A 20724-nucleotide genomic window follows, 5' to 3' on the forward strand; every position below is an offset into this window, starting at 1 on the left:
TCATCTCAATAGATGCAGAAAAAGCTTTTGACAAAATTCAACATCCATTTATGATAAAAGCTTTCCAGAAAGTGGGCATAGAGGGAAGCTACCTCAACATAATAAAAGCCATATATGACAAACTCACAGCCAACATTCTCAATGATGAAAAACTGAAAGCAGTTCCTCTAAGATCAGAAACAAGACAAGGATGTCCACTCTCACCACTATTATTCAACATAGTTTTGGAAGTCCTAGCCATGGCAATCAGAGAAGAAAAAGAAATAAAAGGAATACAAATTGGAAAAGAAGAAGTAAAACTGTCACTGTTCTCAGATGACATGATACTATACATCGAAAATCCTAAAAAATGCCACCAGAAAACTACTAGAGCTAATCAATGAATTTAGTAAAGTAGCAGGATACAAAATTAACGCACAGAAATCTCTTGCATTCCTATACACTAATGATGGAAAATCTGAAAGAGAAATTAAGGAAACACTCCCATTTACCACTGCAACAAAAAGAATAAAATACCTAGGAATAAACCTACCTAGGGAGACAAAAGATCTGTATGCAGAAAAAAAAAAAAAAAAAGACAAAGTGAAAATACTAAAAGCAACAAAGGAAAAGAAGCAAATAACATACAAGGGAACTTCCATATGGTTATCAGCTGATTTTTCAGCAAAAACATTACAGGCCAGAAAGGAGTGGCACCATATATTTAAAGTGATGAAAGGGAAGAACCTACAACCAAAAATACATTAGCCAGCAAGGCTCTTGTGCAGATTTGATGGAGAAATCAAAAGCTTTACAAAAATGAGAAGCTAAGAGAATTCAACACCACCAGACCAGACTAGCTTTGCAACAAATGCTAAAGGATCTTCTCTAGGTGAAAAAGAAAAGGCCACAACTAAAAACAAGAATATTACAAAAGTAAAAGCTCACCGGTAAAGGCAAATATAAAGGTAGGAAATCATCCACACAAAAAATATGATATCAAAACCAGCAATCATGAGAAGAGGAGAGTACAAATGCAGGATATTGGAAATGCATTTGAAATTAAAAGACTGGCAACATAAAACAATATCCTTTATATATAGACTGCTATATCAAAACCTCATGGTAACCACAAACCAAAAATCTACAATAGATACACAAACAACAAAAGAATAAGGAATAAAAACACAACAGTAAATTTAGCCATCAGATCACAAAAGAGAAGAGAAGAGGAAAGGAAGGGAAAAGACCTACAAAGACAAATACAAAACAATTAACAAAATGGCAATAAGAACATACATATCAATAATTACGTTAAATGTAAATGGATTAAATGCTCCAACCAAAAGTCACAGACTAGCTGAATGGATACAAAAACAAGACCCATTTATATGCTGTCTACAAGAGACCCACTCCAGACCTAAGAACACATACAGACAATGAGAGGGGATGGAAAAAGGTATTCATTACAAATGGAAATCAAAAGAAAGCTGGTGTAACTATACTCATCTCAGACAAAATAGACTTTAAAAACTCTTGCAAGAGACAAAAGACACTATGTAATGATCAAGGGATCAACCCAAGAAGATATAAAAATTGTAAGTATATATGCACCCAACATAGCAGCACCTCAATATATAAGGCAAATACTAACAACCATAAAAGGAGAAATCAACAGTAACACAATAATAGTGGGGGACTTTAAAACCCCACTTTCATCAATAGATCATCCAGACAGAAAATCAATAAGGAAACACAGGCCTTAAAGGACACATTAGACCAGATGGACTTAATATTTATAGAGCATTCCCTCTAAAAGGAGAATACACATTCTTTTCAAGTACACATGGAACATTCTCCAGGATTGATCACATGCTAGGACACAAAACAAGCCTTAGTAAATTTAAGTAAATTGAAATCATATCAACCATCTTTCTGACAACAACACTATGAGATTAGAAATGAACTACAAGAAAAAAACTGTAAAAAACACAAACATGTGGAGGCTAAACAATATGCTACTAAATAACCAATGGCTCACTGAAGAAATCAAAGAGGAAATCAAAAAATACCTACAGACAAATGAAAATGAAAACACAATGATTTAAAACGTATGGGACACAGAAAAAGCAGTTCTAAGACAAAAGTTTACAGCAATACAATCTTACCTCAGGAAGCAAGAAAAATCCCAAATAAACAATCTAATTTAACACCTAAAGGAACTAGAGAAAGAAAAACAAACAAAACCCAAAGTTAGTAGAAGGAAAGAAATCATAAAGAACACAGAATAAATAAATGAAAAACAGACAAGGAAAACAATAGCAAAGATCAATAAAACTAAAATTTTGCTCTTTGAGAAGATAAACAAAATTGATAAACCATTAGCCAGACTCAGAGGGAGAGGATTCAAATCAATAAAATTAGAAATGAAAAAGGAGAAGTTACAACAGACACTGCAGAAATACAAAGCATCACAAGAGAATACTACAAGCAACTCTACGCCAATAAAATGGACAACCTGGAAGAAACTCCTAGAAAGGTATAACGTTCCAAGACTGAACCACGAAGAAATAGAAAATATGAACAGACCAATCACAAGTAATGAAATTGAAACTGTGATTAAAAATCTTCCAACAAACAAAAGTCTAAGACCAGATGGTTTCACAGGTGAATTCTATCAACCATGTACAGAAAAACTAACACCCATCCTCCTCAAACACTTCAAAAATATTTCAGAGGGAGGAATACACCCAAACTCATTCTACAAGGCCACCATCACCCTGATACCAAAGCCAAACAAAGATGTCACAAAAAAGAGAATTACAGACCAATATCATTGATGAATATAGATTCAAAAATCCTCAACAAAATACGAGCAAACAGAAGCCAACAACACATAAAAAGGATCATGCAACATGATCAAGTGAGATTTATCCCAAGATGCAAGGATTCTTCAATATATGCAAATCAATCAATGTGACATTCCATATTAACAAATTGAAGAATAAAAACCATATGATGATCTCAATAGATGCAGAAAAAGCTTTTGACAAAGTTCAACACCTATTTATGATAAAAACTCTCCTGAAATGGGCATAGTGGGAACCTACCTCAACATAACAAAGGCCATATATGACAAACCCATAGCAAACATCATTCTTAATAGTGAAAAACTGAAAGCATTTCTGCTAAGATCAGGAACAAGACAAGGATGTCCATGCTCACCACTATTATTCAACATAGTTTTGGAAGTCATAGTCACAGCAGTTAGAGAAGTAAAAGGAATACAAATTGGAAAAGAAGAAGTAAAGCTGTCACTGCACATGACACGATACTATACATAGAAAATCCTAAAGATGCCACCAGAAAACTACTAAAGCTAATCAATCAATTTGGTAAAGTTGCAGGATACAAAATTAATGCACAGAAATCTCTTGCATTCCTATACACTAATGATGAAAAATCTGAGAGTGAAATTAAGGAAACACTCGCATTTACCATTGCAACAAAAAGAATAAAATACCTAGGGATAAAACTACCTAAGGAGGCAAAAGACCTGTATGCAGAAAACTATAAGATGCTGATGAAAGAAATTGAAGATGATACAAACAGATGGAAAGATATACCATGTTCTTGGATTGGAAGGATCAATACTGTGAAAATGACTATACTACCCAAAGCAACCTACGGATTCAATGCAATCCCTATCAAATTACCAATGGCATTTTTCACAGAACTAGAAAAAAAAAACTTAAAATCTGTATGGAGACACAAAAGATGCCAAATAGCCAAAGCAATATTGAGGGGGAAAAAAAAAAAACCAGAGCTGGAGGAATCAGACTCCCTGACTTAAGATTATACTGCAAAGCTACAGTAATCGAGACAGTACAGAATGGGAACAAAAACAGAAATATAGATCAATGGAACAGGATAGAAAGCTCAGAGATAAACCCATGCAGATATGGTCATCTAATTTATGACAAAGGAGGCAAGAACATAAAATGGAGAAAAGACAGTCTCTTCAATAAGTTGTGCTCAGAAAACTGGACAGCTACATGTAAAAGAATGAAATTAGAACACTCCCTAACCCCATGCACAAAAATAAAATGGATTAAAGACATAAACGTAACACCCAACACTGTAAAACTCTTAGAGGAAAACGTAGGAAGAACACTCTTGGACATAAATCACAGCAAGATCTTATTTGACCCACCTCCTAGAGTAATGAAAATGAAAACAAAAATAAACAAACATGACCTAATGAAAGTTAATAGCTTTTGCACAGCAAAGGAAACCATAAAGAAGATGAAAAGCCAGCCCTCAGAATGGGAGAAAATATTTGCAAACAAAGCAATGGACAAAGGATTAATCTGCAAAATATACAAACAGCTCATGCATCTCAATATTAAAAAAACAAAAACCCAATCAAAACATGGGTAGAAGACCTAAATTGACATTTCTCCAAAGAAGATATACAGATTGCAACAAACACAGGAAAAGATGCTCAACATCACTAATCATTAGAGAAATGCAAATCAAAACCACAATGAGGTATCACCTCACATCAGTCAGAATGGCCATCATCAAAAAATTGACAAACAGTAAATGCTGGAGAGGGTGTGGAGAAAAGGGAACCCTCATACACTGCTGGTGGGAATGTAAGTTGATACAACCACTATGGGGAACAGTATGGAGCTTCTTTAAACAACTAAAAATAGAACTACCATATGACCCAGCAATCCCACTACTGGGCATATACCCTGAGAAAACCATAATTCAATAAGGGTCATGTACCACAATGTTCATTGCAGCACTATTTAGAATAGCCATGACATGGAAGCAACCTAAGTGTCCATCGACAGATGAGTGGATAAAGAAGATGTGGCACATATATACAATGGAATATTACTCAGCCATAAAGAGAAACGAAAGTGAGTTATTTGTAGTGAAGTGGATGGACCTAGAGTGTGTCATACAGAGTGAAGTAAATCTGAAACAGAAAAACAAATACTGTACGCTAACACATATATATGGAATCTAAAAAAAAAAAAAAGGTTCTGAAGAACCTAGGGGCAGGACAGGAATAAAGACACAGACATAGAGAATGGACTTGAGGACACGGGAAGGGAGAAGGGTAAGCTGGGACGAAGTGAGAAAGTAACATTGACATATATATACTACCAAATGTAAAATAGATAGCCAGTGGGAAGCAGCTGCATAGCACAGGGAGGTTAGCTCAGTGCTTTGTGACCACCTAGAGGGGTGGGATAAGGAGGGTAGGAGGGAGATGCAAGAGGCAGGGGATATGGGGATATACATATGCATATAGCTGATTCACTTTGTTATACAGCAGAAACTAACACAACATTGGAAAGCAATTATACTCCAATAAAGATACTAAAAAAAAAAAAAAAATGACACATGCACCCCAATGTCATTGCAACACTATTTACAATAGCCAGGTCATGGAACGAATGCATAAAGAAGATGTGGTACATATATACAGTGGAATATTACTCAGCCATAAAAAGGAATGAAATTGGGTCATTTGTAGACATGTGGATGGACCTAGACACTGTCATACAGAGTGAAGTAAGTCAGAAAGAGAAAAACAAATATCATATATTAATGCATACTTGTGGAATCTAGAGAAATGCTACAGATGAACCGGTGTGCAAGGCAGAAATAGAGACACAGATATAGAGAAAAAAATGTATGGACACTAAGGGAGGAAAGTGGGGGTGATAAATTAGGAGATTGGGACTAACATATATACACTAATATGTATAAAATAGTTAACTAATGAGAACCTGCTGTATAGCACAGGGAAGTCCACTTCTCTGTACAGTAGAAACTAACACAAAATTGTAAAACAACTGTACCCTGATTCAAAAAAAAAAATGAAATAGAGACAAAGAAAACATTAGCAAAGATCAATGAAACTAAAAGCTGGTTCTTTGAAAAAGTAAACAAAATTGATGAACCTTTAGCCAGACTCATCAAGGAAAAAAGGGAGAGGGCTCAAATCAATAAAATTAGAAATGAAAAAGGAGAAATTACAATGGACATTACTGAAGTGCAAAGGATCATAAGAGATTACTACAAGCAAATATATGCCAATAAAATGTACAACACAGAAGAAATGGACAAATTCTTATAATCTCTCAGTAGTGAACCAGGAAGAAATAGAAAATATGAACAATTACCAGTATTGAAATTGAATCAGTGATTTCAAAATTTCCAGCAAATAAAGGTCAAGGACCAGATGGCTTCACAGTTGACTCTATCAAATATTTAGAGAAGAGTAAACACCTATCCTTCTGAAACCTTTCCAAAACTTTGCAGAGAAAGGAACACTCCCAAACTCATTCTATGTGGCAACCATCACCCTGATACCAAAACCAGACAAAGATACCACAAAAAAAGAAAATTATGGGTCAATATCACTGGTGAACATAGACACAAAAATCCTCCACAAAATAGTAGCAAACTAAATCTAACAATACATTAAAATGACCATACACCACGATCAAGTGGAATTTATCCCAGGGATGCAAGGATTTTTCAATATCCCCAAGTAAATCAGTGTGACACACCACATTAACAATTTGACAAATATGACCACATGATCATTTCAGTAGATGCAGAAAAAGCTTTTGACAAAATTCAACACCTATTTATGATAAAAACTCTCCATTAAGTGCACATAGAAGGAACATACCTCAACATAATAAAGGCCATATATGACAGACGTACAGCTAAGATCATACTCAACTGTAAAAAGCTAAAAGGATTTTCTCTAGGATCACGAACAAGCCAAGGATGTCCACCCTTGTCACTGTTATTCAACATAGTTTTGGATGTTCTAGCCACAGCAGTCAGAGAAGAAAAAGAAATAAAAGGAATCCAAATTGGTAAAGAAGAAGTAAAACTGTCACTGTTTGCAGATGACATGATACTATACACAGAGAATCCTAAAGATGCTACCAAAAAACTACTAGAACTCATCAGTGAATTCAGTAAAGTTGTAGGATATGAAATTAATACACAAAAATCTGTTGCATTTCTATACACTAACAATGAAAGGTCAGAAAGAGAAATTAAAGAAACAATCCCATTTACCACTGCATCAAAAAGAATTAAATACCTAGGAATAAAACTACCTAAGGAGGCAAAAGACCTGTATGCAGAAAACTATAAGATGCTGATGAAAGAAATTGAAGATGATGCAGACAGATGGAAAGATATACTGTGTTCTTGGATTGGAAGAATCAATACTGTGAAAATGACTATATTACCCAAAGCAATCTACAGATTCAATGCAATCCCTAGCAAACTACCAATGGCATTTTTCACAGAACTAGAACAGAAAATCATAAAATTTGTATGGAGACCCAAAAGACCCTGAGTAGCAAAAGCAATCTTGAGAAAGAAAAATGCAGCTGGAGGAAAGAAGCTTCCTGAGTTCATGCTATATTACAAAGCTACAGTCATGAAAACAGTATGGTACTGGCACAAAAACAGAAATATAGATCAATAGAACAGGATAGAAACACCAAAAATAAACCCACACACTTATGGCCTATTAATCTACAACAAAGAGGCAAGACTATACAATGGAAAAAAGAGTCTCTTCAATAAATTCTGTGGGGAAAACTGGACAGCTACATGTAAAAGAATGAAATTAGAACTTTCTCTAACACAATACACATAAAATAAACTCAAAATTGATTAAAGACCTAAATGTAAGGCTGCATACTACAAAACTCTTAGAGGAAAACACAGGCAGAACACTCTGACATAAATCACTACAACATCTTTTTCGATCTGTCTCCTACAGTAATGGAAATAAAAACAAAAATAAACAAATGGGACCTAATTAAACTCAAAATCTTTTGCACAACAAAGAAAACTATAAACAAAATGAAAGGACAACCCATGGAATGGGAGAAAATATTTGCAAACGATGCAACTGACAAGGGATTAATCTCCAAAATTTACAAACAGCTCGTGCAGCTCAATATCAAAACAAAAAACAAATAGCCCAATCAAAAAATGGGCAGAAGACCTAAATAGACATTTCTCCAAAGAAGACATACAGATGGCCAAGAGGCATATGAAAAGATTCTCATCATCAATAATTATTAGAGAAATGCAAATCAAAACTACAATGAGGTATCACCTCACACCAGTCAGAATGGCCATAACCAAAAAATCTACAAACAATAAATGCTGGGGAGGGTGTGGAGAAAAGGGAACCCTCCTACACTGTTGGTGGGAATGTAAATTGGTACAGCCACTATGGAGAACAGTATGGAGGCTCCTTAAAAATTTAAAAATAGAGCTACAATATGATCCAGAAATCCCATTACTGAGCATATATCTGGAGAAAACCAAAATCAAAGGGATGCATGCACCTCAATGTTCATTGCAGCACTATTTACAATAGCGAAGACATGGAAGCAACCTAAATGTCCATCAACAGATGAGTAAAGAAGATGTGGTACATATATACAATGGAATATTACTTGGCCATAAAAAAAGAATGAAATAATGCCATTTGAAGCAACATGGATGGGCCTAGAGATTATCATACTCAGTGAAGTAAGTCAGGCAGAGAAAGACAAATATCATATATCACTTATATGCAGAATCTTAAAAAAAATGATACAAATGAACCTATTTACAAAAAAGAAACAGATTCACAGACATAGAAAACATACTTATGGTTACCAAAGGGGAAAGGTAGGGAGGGAGGGATAATTTGGGAGTTTGGGATTGATATATACACACTATTATAATTAAAATTGATAACCAACAAGAACATACTGTGTAGCACAGGGAACTCTGCTCAATATTCTGTAATATCCTAAATGGGAAAATAATTTGAAGAATAATAAATATATGTATATGTACAACTGAATCACTTTGCTGTACACCTGAAACTAACACAACATTGTAAATCAACTATAGTCCAATATAAAATAAAAATTAAAAAACAAAATTTCTCCACCTGCTGCCTTCTGCTCTTTGAGCAGCCATTATCTAAAAGAACCATGGGTGAAGCCTTAGGTTTTCCTACTTCCTTATTTAGAAATATGGTTTGGAAAATCATGTCTCATTTGTCCCTAAGATACTGGAACATATACTGCCTTAACATTTACAAAACAAAAGGTCATATTTGAAGCACCAGATATTTTTTACATGCACAGGACTCAGCCTTATGAGATGACAGGCTTATCATTCACATTGGACGCTTCAAGGATCAGGAGTGAAGGGAAAGGCAGGACTCTTACTTCCATGTATCGGAAAAGCATGATCCTTTCTATTTCAGAAGGTTAATGTCATGTTAATCTTCTGAAAGATTAATCAAGATGGCGACACATGTGTTCCTGTATTTTAAATTCTTAATGGTTCTATCAAAACATGCTAAAACTGAAATCTAGTGTTATAATATTTTCATATTTACAGCATTTTATAACAAAATACTAAATGTCTTTGCATGTTCCCTGTTTAGGGTAAGAAATGGAAAAAGGTAGAAGTTACTCGAATCCAAACTCTAGTTGGAATCCAAGATAATATATCATTTGCCCAATCTCCTTGCTAGCTTAATATTTAAGGGCTGTGTGTAAAGGGCATAGCTTCTGAATAAGAATTTGACCTTTGGTTAAGCTCTGTTCCCTTGGAAATCAAAGAATATTATGTCAACTATGTTACACAAGTAAAATTGCTCATGGTTTAAATGACCTGACTGGTAAATTGCATCTGGGTAAGGAGAAACTCTAGATGTCCAGAGATAAACCATGCTTTGGACTTGAGCATGGTGACTCTTTGAGTACATCCCATATGGGGACACTAAAAGCTATGCCTGTGGAGTTGTAATAAGAGCTATTGGCTCCAGTGGAACATAGAGATTCCAAGCCTGGGGGAACTCCTTTACCTGCCCAATATGAGTTCCCTGCCCTTGCACTTGAGCGTCACTTGGCAGAGGAGAGGAAAGAAAATACTGGACAGCTATGTCAATGATTGTGTAGACTGCTACATGGACTGTTGCTACAACTATGACTGTAAAACAGAAAGCCTGATACTGCCTTGTCTTACAGTCTCATCAGTAGACTGGGGCCAAGTGTGGTCTGTAGTCATCTGGGGAATGTTTACTTGAACTTAAGATCCCCTTGTGGAGGTATCAAGAGACATTTGCCATATAGAATAGAATAGAGTTTGTGCTTTCCCATCTCTATGTTTTTGTTCCTGCCTCTTCCTCCACCTGAAAAGCTCCCATCTACCAACTCTGCCTGTCGAACTTTCCCTCATCCTTCATGGCCCAGCTCAAACAATTCCTTCATGCAGCCCCCTTGATCTCCTCCAGCCTTGAGTGATCATTCCCTCCTCTGAACCACTTCTAATGGTGTTTATTACACTCTAGTTTTTAGCTCACCTAACAACTTGCCTAGGATGGGCTTGCCAACATGTTTTCTGGGGCATACCTGTTTCCTGAAATGTTCTTAAATGAATGATTCTGTAGTCAATTTGGAAAACACTTCATACTACATTTCCCTCTGGGAAAGCCAGAGTACAAACTGACATTTTAAAGCTTCTACTGTTAAAGAAATCTATTTAAATTTAACACATTTTCCAATTTATTCAACAATGGAAAATATAATGGTAAAGGAGTACACATCATTGGGTCTATTAGCACTTGGGGAAAGCTGCTCTAAGAAGAGTAACTAGCAAGCCTAGCACAAAATAAAGTTATAATAAATTTCAGGTAAATGTGAATCTGAACAACGCATATTTGAGGCCATAAAACTTATCAATAAAACTTCCTAAGAAATAAAAGGTTGCAGCTGCATGATTAAAATAACCACAGATCCTTCTCAACTCAGGTACGTTACCTTTTTTCCCATATGAAATGACATTTTTCTAAGGTCTTGGAGGTCTTAGAGCATTCATTGTCTTCTCTGTGGCATTGACTTTCTATCTCCTTGCTGAAAAAGAAGACTGAATTTCCCCCCTTCAGCTGGAAGACTAGCTGAGGAGGATTAACACATGGAACTTACCAACAGTAACAAATTCTCAGTCTCAGTACATTTAGTTTACTGTGAAATCTGAGTGTTAACAACACTGAGTAATGCTTATATCACTCTTCATGAAGAGCATATTTTACTGGGAAGCTACAGAATAATGTGTATATTATTATTTGAACAAAAATAACTCACTCCTTACTTTTATCTTCTGAGTTAAAAAAAAAATAAAAAATCACCCAGACGGAACTTCAAGCACAATAGATTTTTCACATTAAGAGATGTTACCAGCATTTTCTCTAAGGATGAAATAATTTGTCAGGAAATTGTAATGCACTTTGGCTTTTCCAGAAGATTTTCCAAAAGTTCAAAGTAGAAAGATTTTTATTATTAGCTTTCCTTTAGATGATACAATATGATAAAAAAAAATTGCATAGCGTTTTAATTTTATGAAGTACTTTCATATGTATTATTTCATTTAAACATAAATCTGTAAGCAACTCAGACATTATTTCTAACATTTTACACGGCTCAGAAAATCTAAGAGTTTTTCCCAAAGTTAATTAATAAGTGTTGGAGCCAGGACAAAACCATAGACCTTCTGACTAGTCCAGTATTCTAAAAACAGTGTAGGATGTAACATTCCTTGATAGGGCAAAAGCTTCTGATCTTATTAAGTGTGGAGAAATGGAAAAATGTTTTATAGTGTCCATGAATCCAAAGAATCACCTGCTAGAGATAAAAGTTTTTTTCTGATAAACATTTACTAGCACACCACTGCTTAACAACCAGTTCAGGGAGATGAGGGGCGGGGGTAGGAGAGAGTCCAGATTTGTAGTATTTGCAAATTTCTGTGGTGTAAAGATTCCCAATGTAACTGATTTTAAGCCATCAGTGCTTCATCACTGAACACAAAGTCAGAAAGATTGCACAATCAGCTCCCGTGATACAGTTGAAACCAGATCCAGCACACCACTGAGTCTACATAACCTGATAATTCCATCTAATGGACAATATTTTTCATAAAGGATAGACAGAATTTCTAGAATTTATTAAGCACTTATATGCCAGACACTTTTCTAAACACTTTACATACATGAGCTTATTTTATCCTCACAACAATCTGATGATGGAAATTCTATTATTCCCAGCTTAGTGATGTGGAAACTGAGGAATATAGTTCATTAACCATGAAAAAAGTCACAAAATTAATATTAGAGTCAGGATGCAAACACAAGAACTCCAACTCCAGAAAGGAGCTAGAAGAATTAATAGAACTGCCATGTGATCCAGTAGTGCCACTTCTGGAATTAAAAACAGGATCACAAAGAGATATGTGCACTCTCATGTTTATTGCAACATTATTCACTATAACCAAGATATGAAAACAAACCAAGTGTCCATTGATGGATGAATGGATAAAGGAAATGTGGGATAAAGAAACAGATACACAGCAGGCTTGCACTAGATCTAGGACAAACAACAGAGAAAGGGGTACCACCTTGGGCTGTTGCTGAGCAGAACCACGGATGCCTACATAGGCAGTGCCTAGGTCCTCTGTGAACACATAGTCCACAATTCTTTCAGCAACCACCTCTACTGGGGCTGGGCATGCACTCAATGGCAATGGAGCCTGATCAAATCTGACCCTCAAGGTTTCTACCTCAACAGCTGGAGAGCAGACCCCATCCCTGACAGGGCAGGGACAGCCACAATGCAAAGAGAAAACCTTGCCTCACATCCTGCACAGGCTTTAAATCCACCAACACCAATCAAAGGGATAACGGCCAGCACACTCTGAGGAACGATGTGGCTGGCATCCATACCAAAACCAGCCCTCACACCAAAAACACTGAATGCATGCAATCTACATAGGGATGCTACCACATAAAACCACCCTTTTAAGGCCACAGGAGGTAACTGCTTCTCCTAAATCCATAGAGTCAGAGAAAGTAAGTAACCTGAAAAGGCAGAACTACTCCCAATTAAAAGGATAAGAGAAATCACCTGAAAGAATGAAACAGACCTCACCGCCCTACTAGAATCTGAGTTCAAAAAAGGAGGTAATAGAAATACTAAAGGAATTAAGAAAGATTATCAACAGAAATGCAAATTACTGTAACAAGGAACTAGAAGAAAATAAAGGTGAACCAATCTAAAATAGAAAATTCAATTGCCAAAATAAAAATCAGTCTACAAACAATGAATACCAGACTAAATGACGCAGAAGAACAAACAAGTGATCTGGAAGACAGAATAATGGAAATCACCTAAATAGAACAGCAGACAGAAATACAAATGAAAAAACAAAATGAAAGCAACATATGAGATATATGGGGTAATATAAAGCATGTCAACCTATGCATGATAGGGGTTCCCAAAGGAGAGAAGAGAGAGAAGGGAATCTAAAATGTATTTGAAGAAATTATGGCTGAAAACTTCCCAAACCTAAACAAAGAAACAGATATCCAGGTTCATGAAGCACAGAGGGTCCCAAACAAGATGAACCCAAACAGACCAACATCAAGACATATAGTTAAAATGGCAAAAGTTAAAGATAAAGAGCATTCTAAAGGCAGCAAGAGAAAAACAGAGTCAGTTTCAAGGGGACTCCCATAAGGCTATCAGGTGATTTCTCTGCAGAACCTTTATAGGCCAGAAGGGAGTGACATGATATATTCAAAGTCCTGAAAGGGAAAAATCTGCAGCCTAGAAGAGTCTACCCAGCAAGATTATCACTTAGAATAGAAGGAGAGATAAAGAATTTCTCAGACAAGCAAAAACCAAAAGAAATCAGCAAAATTAAAGCTACCCTAAAAGAAATATTGAAGGATCTTCTCTAAATAAAAAAAGGAGCAAGAATTTGTAGGAAAAGGAAAATTACAATAGGAAAGGCAAATATACAAAATGATTGAAAATCACTTAAATAAACTAGTATATAGAATAAACTAGCAATAGAATAAAAAAACAAAAACATTTTATAAAAGCAATGACTACAATTAACAGTAAATGATAAGCATGAAGATGTAAAATAGGACATCAAAATCACGAGATGTGGGAGAGAGGAGTATAAAAATGTAGATCTTTTAGACTGTGTTTGAACTTGTATGACTATCAGTTTAAAGCAAGTAGACATAGTTATGGGTCAACACACTTGAACTCCAGGGTACCCACAAATCAAAAACATACAATAGATTCCGAAAAGCCAAAAAGAAAGGAACTCAAGCATACTACAAAAGAAAATCAAACTATAAAAGAAAAATTTCAAACCACAAAGGGAAAAACACAAAGAAGAAATGAACAAAGAAGAACTACAGAAACAACTGGAAAACAAAGTTTAAAATGGCAATAACTACATACCTATCAATAATCATTTTAAATGTCAATGGACTAAATGCTCCAATCAAAAGACATAGAGTGGCAGATTGGATTAAAAAAAAAAAAAAACAAGGACCTACAATATGCTGCCTAGAAGAGACTCAACTTCAGGGTGAAAGACACACAGACCAAAAGTGAGGGGATGGAAAAATATTTCATGAAAATGGAAACAACAAGAAAGTGGGAGTAGCAATACTCATATCAGACAAAAAGACTTTAAAACAAACACTATAAAGAAGGACAAAGAAGGGCATTATCTAATAATAAAGGGATCAATACAAGAAGAAGATATTACACTTGCGAACATATATGCACCCAATATAGGAGCACCTAAATGCATAAAATAAATACTAACAGACATAAAGGGAGAAATGGACAATAATATAATAATAGTAGGAAACTTTAACACCCCACTGATATCAATGGACAGATCATCCAGAAAATCTATAAGGCAACAGAGATCCTAAATGACACAATAGACAATTTGGACTTGATGTCTACACTACAGTACAACTGAAACAACAGAATACACATTATTATGAAGTATGCATGGAACTTTCTCAAGAAGAGACCACATACCAGGTCACAAAACAAGCCACAACAAATTTAAGACAGAAATTATTTAAAGCAACTTTTCTGACCACAACAGTATGAAATTATAAATCAATCACAGAAAAGAAAGTGGGAAAATAATGAACACATGGAGATGAAACAACATGCTACTAAAAAACCAATGGGTCAATGAAGAAACAAAAGAAGGATTCAGAAAAAATCAAGGCAAACAAAAATGAAAACACAACCTACAAAATCTATGGGATACAGCAAAAGTAGTTGTTAACAGGGAAGTTCACAATGATACGGGCCTTCCTCAATAAAGAAGAAAGATCTCAAACAACATAACCTACTGCCAAAAAGAATTTGAAAAAAAAAAAAAAAAAAAAACCCAGTCAGAAGAAAGGAAATAAAGATCAGAGACAAGATAGAGATGAAAAAAAAAATAATAGAAGAGATCAATAAAACTAAGAGCTGTTTTTTTAAAAAGAAACAAAAATTAACAAACCTCTAGCCAGGCTCACCAAGAAGAAAAGTGAGAGGACCCAAACAAACAAAATAAGAAATGAAAGAGGAGAAACAACAAAAACTGATACCACATAAATACAAAAAAATCATAAGAGAATACTATGAAGTTATGTTCCAACAAGTTGGACAACTTAGAAGAAATGGACAAGTTTCTAGAAACAGAGCCTGCCAAAACAGAGTCAAGAAGAAACAGATAATTTGAACAGACTTGATCACTAGAAGTGAAACAGAATCTGTAATTTTAAAAAACTTCCTCAAAACAGAAGTCCAGGACCAGACAGCTTCACTGTGGAATTCTACCAAACATGTAAAGAACTTATAGGTATCCTGCTCAAACTGTTCCAAAAAATTGAAGAGGTGGGGACACTCCCAAAGACATTCTATAAAGCCACAATCACACTTATACAAAAACAAGACAAAGACACTACAATAAAAGAAAATTACAGGCCACTGTCTTTGATGAACATAGAAGAAAAATCCTTAACAAAATTTAGCAAATCAAATCCAACAATACAAAAAAAGAGCATACACCACGATCAAGCTGAACTGATTACAGAGTTGCAAGGAAGGTTCAATATATGCAAATCAATATGATGCACAACATTAACAAAAAGTAAAGCCACATGATCATTTCAATAGACATAGAAAAGGCATTTGAAAAAATTCAACATTCATTCATGATAAAATGCTCACAAAAGCGAGCATAGAGGTTACATATCTCAACATAACAAAAGCCATCTATAACACACCCACAGCCAACATAATACTCAGTGATGAAAAGCTGAAAGCCTTCCTGATAAATTCAGGAACGAGACAAGGATACTCATTTTCACCACTTCTATTCAACATAGTATTGGAATTCCTAGCCACAGCAGTCAGACAAGAAAAAAAAGGTATACAAATTGGAAGAGGTTAAACTGTCACTATTTGCAGATAATATGATACCTGATATAGAGAACCGTAAAGTCTGCACACAAAAACTGTTGGAATAAATGAATTCAGCAAGATAGCAGGATACAAGATTAATATACAGAAATCTGTTGCACTTCTTTACACCAACAAAATACAAGAAAGTTTTTTTAAAAAATCCCATTTAAAGTTGCATCAAAAAAAAAAAAAAACTAGCAATAAACTTAACCAAGGAGGTGAAAAATCTATGCAGTGAAAACCATAAAACATTGATAAAGGAAATTGAAGATGATTCAAAGAAATGAAAGATATTCCATGCTCTTGGATTGGAAGAATATTGTTAAAATGGCCATAATACTCAAAGCAATCTACAGACTTGATAACCCTATCAAAATACCCATGACATTTTCCAAAAAAATTAGAATAATCCTAAAAATTATATGGAACCACAAAAGATCCAGGATGGCCAAAGCAATACTGAGGATAAAGAACAAAGTTGGAGGCATAACCCTTCCAGAGTTCAGACTATACTACAAAGCTACAGTAATCAAAACAGAATGGTACTGACACAAAAACAGACATATAGATCAATGGTACAGAATAGAGAGCCCAGAAATAAACTCATGCACCTATGGTCAATTAATCTATGACAAAGGAGACAAAGCATACAAGGGAGAAAAGACAGTCTCTTCAACAAGTGGTGTTGGGAAAGCTGAACAGCTACATGTAAATCAACAAAATCTGAACATTCCCTCACACCATATACAAAAATAAACTCCAAATGGTTTGAAGACCTAAATATAAGACATAACACCATAAAACTGCTAGAAGAGAACACAGGTAAAACATTCCTGGACATAAATGTAGCAAAAGAAAAGAAAAAATAAGCAAATGGGATCTAATCAAACTTAAAAGCCTTTGCACAGCAAAGGAAACAAACAACAAAATGAAAAGACAACCTACAGAATGGTAGAAAATATTTGCAAATGATGCAACCAACAAGGGTTAATGTCCAAACTATACAAACAGCTCATACAACTAAACATTTTTTAAAAAATCAGGCTGGAAGAGAGAAGATGGCAGAAGAGTAAGACACGCAGATCACCTTCCTCCTCACAGATACATCAGAAATACATCTACACGTGGAACTTCTCCTATAGAACACCCACTGAATGCTGGCAGAAGACCTCAGACCTCCAAAATGGCAAGAAACACCCCACGTACCTGGGTAGGGCAAAGGAAAAAAGAATAAACAGAGACAAAAGAATAGGGATGGGACCTGCACCAGTGGGAGGGAGCTGGGAAGGAGGAAAGGTCTCCACACACTAGAAGCCCCTTCGTGGGCAGAGACTGCTGGTGGCAGAGATGGAAGCTTCAGAGCCACGGAGGAGAGCGCAGCAACAGGGGTGCAGAGGGCGAAGCAGAGAGATTCCCTCACAGACGATCGGTGCCAACCGGCACTCACCAGCCCGAGAGGCTTGTCTGCTCACCCGCCGGGGCGGGCGGGGCTGGGAACTGAGTCTCGGGCTTCAGTCAGATCCCAGGGAGAAGTCTGGAGTTGGCAGCGTGAAAACAGCCTGAAGGGGTTAGTGCACCATGGCTAGCCAGGAGGGAGTCTGGGAGAAGTCTAGAGCTGCCAAAGAGGCAAGAGACCTCTTCTTCCCTCTTTGCTTCCTGGTGCGTGAGGAGAGGGGTTTAAGTGCACCGCTTAAAGGAGCTCCAGAGACAGGCACGGAGGTGCCGAAGATACAGGAGACTTTTTCTTGCCTCTTGTTTCCTGGTGCGCGAGGAGAGGGGTTTAAGCATGCCACTTAAAGGAACTCCAGAAACGGGCGCGGAGCTGCCGAAGAGACAGAGGACTTTTTCTTGCCTCTTTACTTGCTGGTGCGAGAGGAGAGGGGATTAAGCGCACCACGTAAAGGAGCTCCAGAAATGGGCACGGAGCTGCTAAAGAGACAGGAGACTTTTTCTTGCCTCTATGCTTCCAAGGGGCACGAAGAGAGGGGATTAAGAGCACCGCGAAAAGGAGCTCCAGAAATGGGCGTGAGCCACGGCTCTCGGCGCGGACACCAGAGACGGGTGTGGGACGCTACAGTTGCTGCTGCCGCCACCAAGAGGCCTGTGTGCGAGCACAGGTCACTCTCCACACCTCCCCTCCCGGGAGCCTGTGCAGCCCGCCACTGCCAGGGTCCCGGGATCCAGGGAGAGCTTCCCCGGGAGAACGCACGGCGCACCTCGGGCTGGTGCAGCATCACGCTGGCCTCTGCCGCCACGGGCTTGCCCCACATCCATAAACCTCCCTCCCCCCAGCCTGTGCCAGAATCCCCGAATCAGCTGCTCCTTTAACCTCGTCCTGTCTGAGCAAAGAGCAGACGCCCTTGGATGACCTACGTGCAGAGGCGGGGCTAAGTCCAAAGCTGAACCCCAGGAGCTGTGCAAACAAAGAGGAGTGGGGGAGGTCTCTCCCAGCAGCCTCAGAAGCAGCGGATTAAAGCTCTACAATCAACTTGAAGTGCCCTGCATCTGTGGAAAACCTGAAGAGACAGCGAAATGTCCCAAGGTGAAGAGGTGGATTTTGGGAGCAAGATATACTATTATTTTCCCCTTTTTTTCTTTTTGTGAGTGTGTATGTGTGTGCTGCTGGGTGAGATTTTGTCTGTATAGCTTTGTTTTCACCATTTGTCCTAGGATTCTGACCGACCTGTTTTTTTTTATAAAATTTTTCTTAATAATTATTTTTTATTTTAATAACTATATTTTATCATACTTTATTGTGTCTTCTTCTTTCCTTTCTTCCTTCCTTCCTTTCTTCCCTTTCTTCCTTCCTCCTTCTTTCCTCCCTTCCTTCCTTCCTCCCTTCCTTCCTCTCTTCCTTCCTTCCTTTCTTGCTTTCTTCCTTCCTTCATTTCTTCCTTCCTTCCTCGCTCCCTCCATTCCTTCCTTCATTCCTTTCTTTCTTTCCTTTCTATTTTTTCTCCCTTTTATTTTGAGCCGTGTGGATTAAAGTCTCTTGGCGCTGCAGCCAGGCATCAGGGCTGTGTCTCTGAGGTGGGAAAACCAACCACAGGACAGTAGTCCACAAGAGACCTCCCAGCTCCATGTAATATCAAATTGTAAAAATCTCCCAGAGATCTCCATCTCAACACCAAGACCCAGCTTCACTCAAGGACCAGCAACGTACAGTGCTGGACACCCTATGCACAACAAATAGCAAGATATGACTACAGCCCCATCCATTAGCAGAGAGGCTGCCTAAAATCATAATAAGGCTACCAACATCCCAAAACACACCACCAGAAGTGGACCTGCACACCAGAAAGACAAGATCCAGCCTCATCCACCAGAACATAGGCACTAGTCCCCCCAACCAGGAAACCTACTCAACCCACTGAACCAACCTTAGCCACTGGAGACAGTCACCAAAAACAATGGGAACTACGAACATGCAGACTGAAAATAGGAGACCCCAAACACAGCAAGCAAAATGAAAAGAGAGAAAAACACACAGCAGATGAAGGAGCAAGGTAAAAACACACCAGACCTAACAAATGAAGAGGAAATAGGCAGTCTACCTGAAAAAGAATTCAGAGTAATGATAGTAAAGATGATCCAAAATCTTGGAAATAGAATAGACAAATTACAAGAAACATTTAACAAGGACCTAGAAGAAATAAAGAGGAAGCAAGCAACGATACACAACACAATAAATGAAATTAAAAATACTCTAGATGGGATCAATAGCAGAATAACTGAGGCAGAAGAATGGATAAGTGACCTGGAAGATAAAATAGTGGAAAGAACTACTGCAGAGCAGAATAAAGAAAAAAGAATGAAAAGAACTGAGGACAGGCTCAGAGACCTCTGGGACAACATTTAACGCACCAACATTCGAATTATAGGGGTCCCAGAAGAGGAAGAGAAAAAGAAAGGGACTGAGAAAGTATTTGAAGAGATTCTAGTTGACAACTTCCCTAATATAGGAAAGGAAATAGTCAATCAAGTCCAGGAAGCACAGAGAGTCCCATACAGGATAAACCCAAGGAGAAACATGCCAAGACACATAATAATCAAACTGTCAAAAATTAAATACAAAGAAAACATATTAAAAGCAGCAAGGGAAAAACAACAAATAACACACAAAGGAATCCCCATAAGGTTAACATCTGATCTTTCAGCAGAAACTCTACAAGCCAGAAGGGAGTAGCAGGACATATTTAAAGTGATGAAGGAAGAAAACCTACAATCAAGGTTACTCTACCCAGCAAGGATCTCATTCAGATTTGATGGAGAAATTAAAACCTTTACAGACAAGCAAAAGCTGAGAGAGTCCAGCACCACCAAACGAGCTTGACAA

General features: G+C 37.1%; 1 long non-coding RNA gene across 1 annotated transcript in view; it reads right to left on the reverse strand.

Moving 5' to 3' along the window:
• LOC136793988 (uncharacterized) overlaps nucleotides 1–20724 on the reverse strand; it is a 109928-nt gene that overhangs the window by 1174 nt on the left and 88030 nt on the right. The window lies entirely within an intron of this gene.

Source organism: Kogia breviceps, chromosome 4 (assembly GCF_026419965.1).
Source record: "Kogia breviceps isolate mKogBre1 chromosome 4, mKogBre1 haplotype 1, whole genome shotgun sequence".
NCBI classification, from domain to species: Eukaryota; Metazoa; Chordata; class Mammalia; order Artiodactyla; family Physeteridae; genus Kogia; species Kogia breviceps.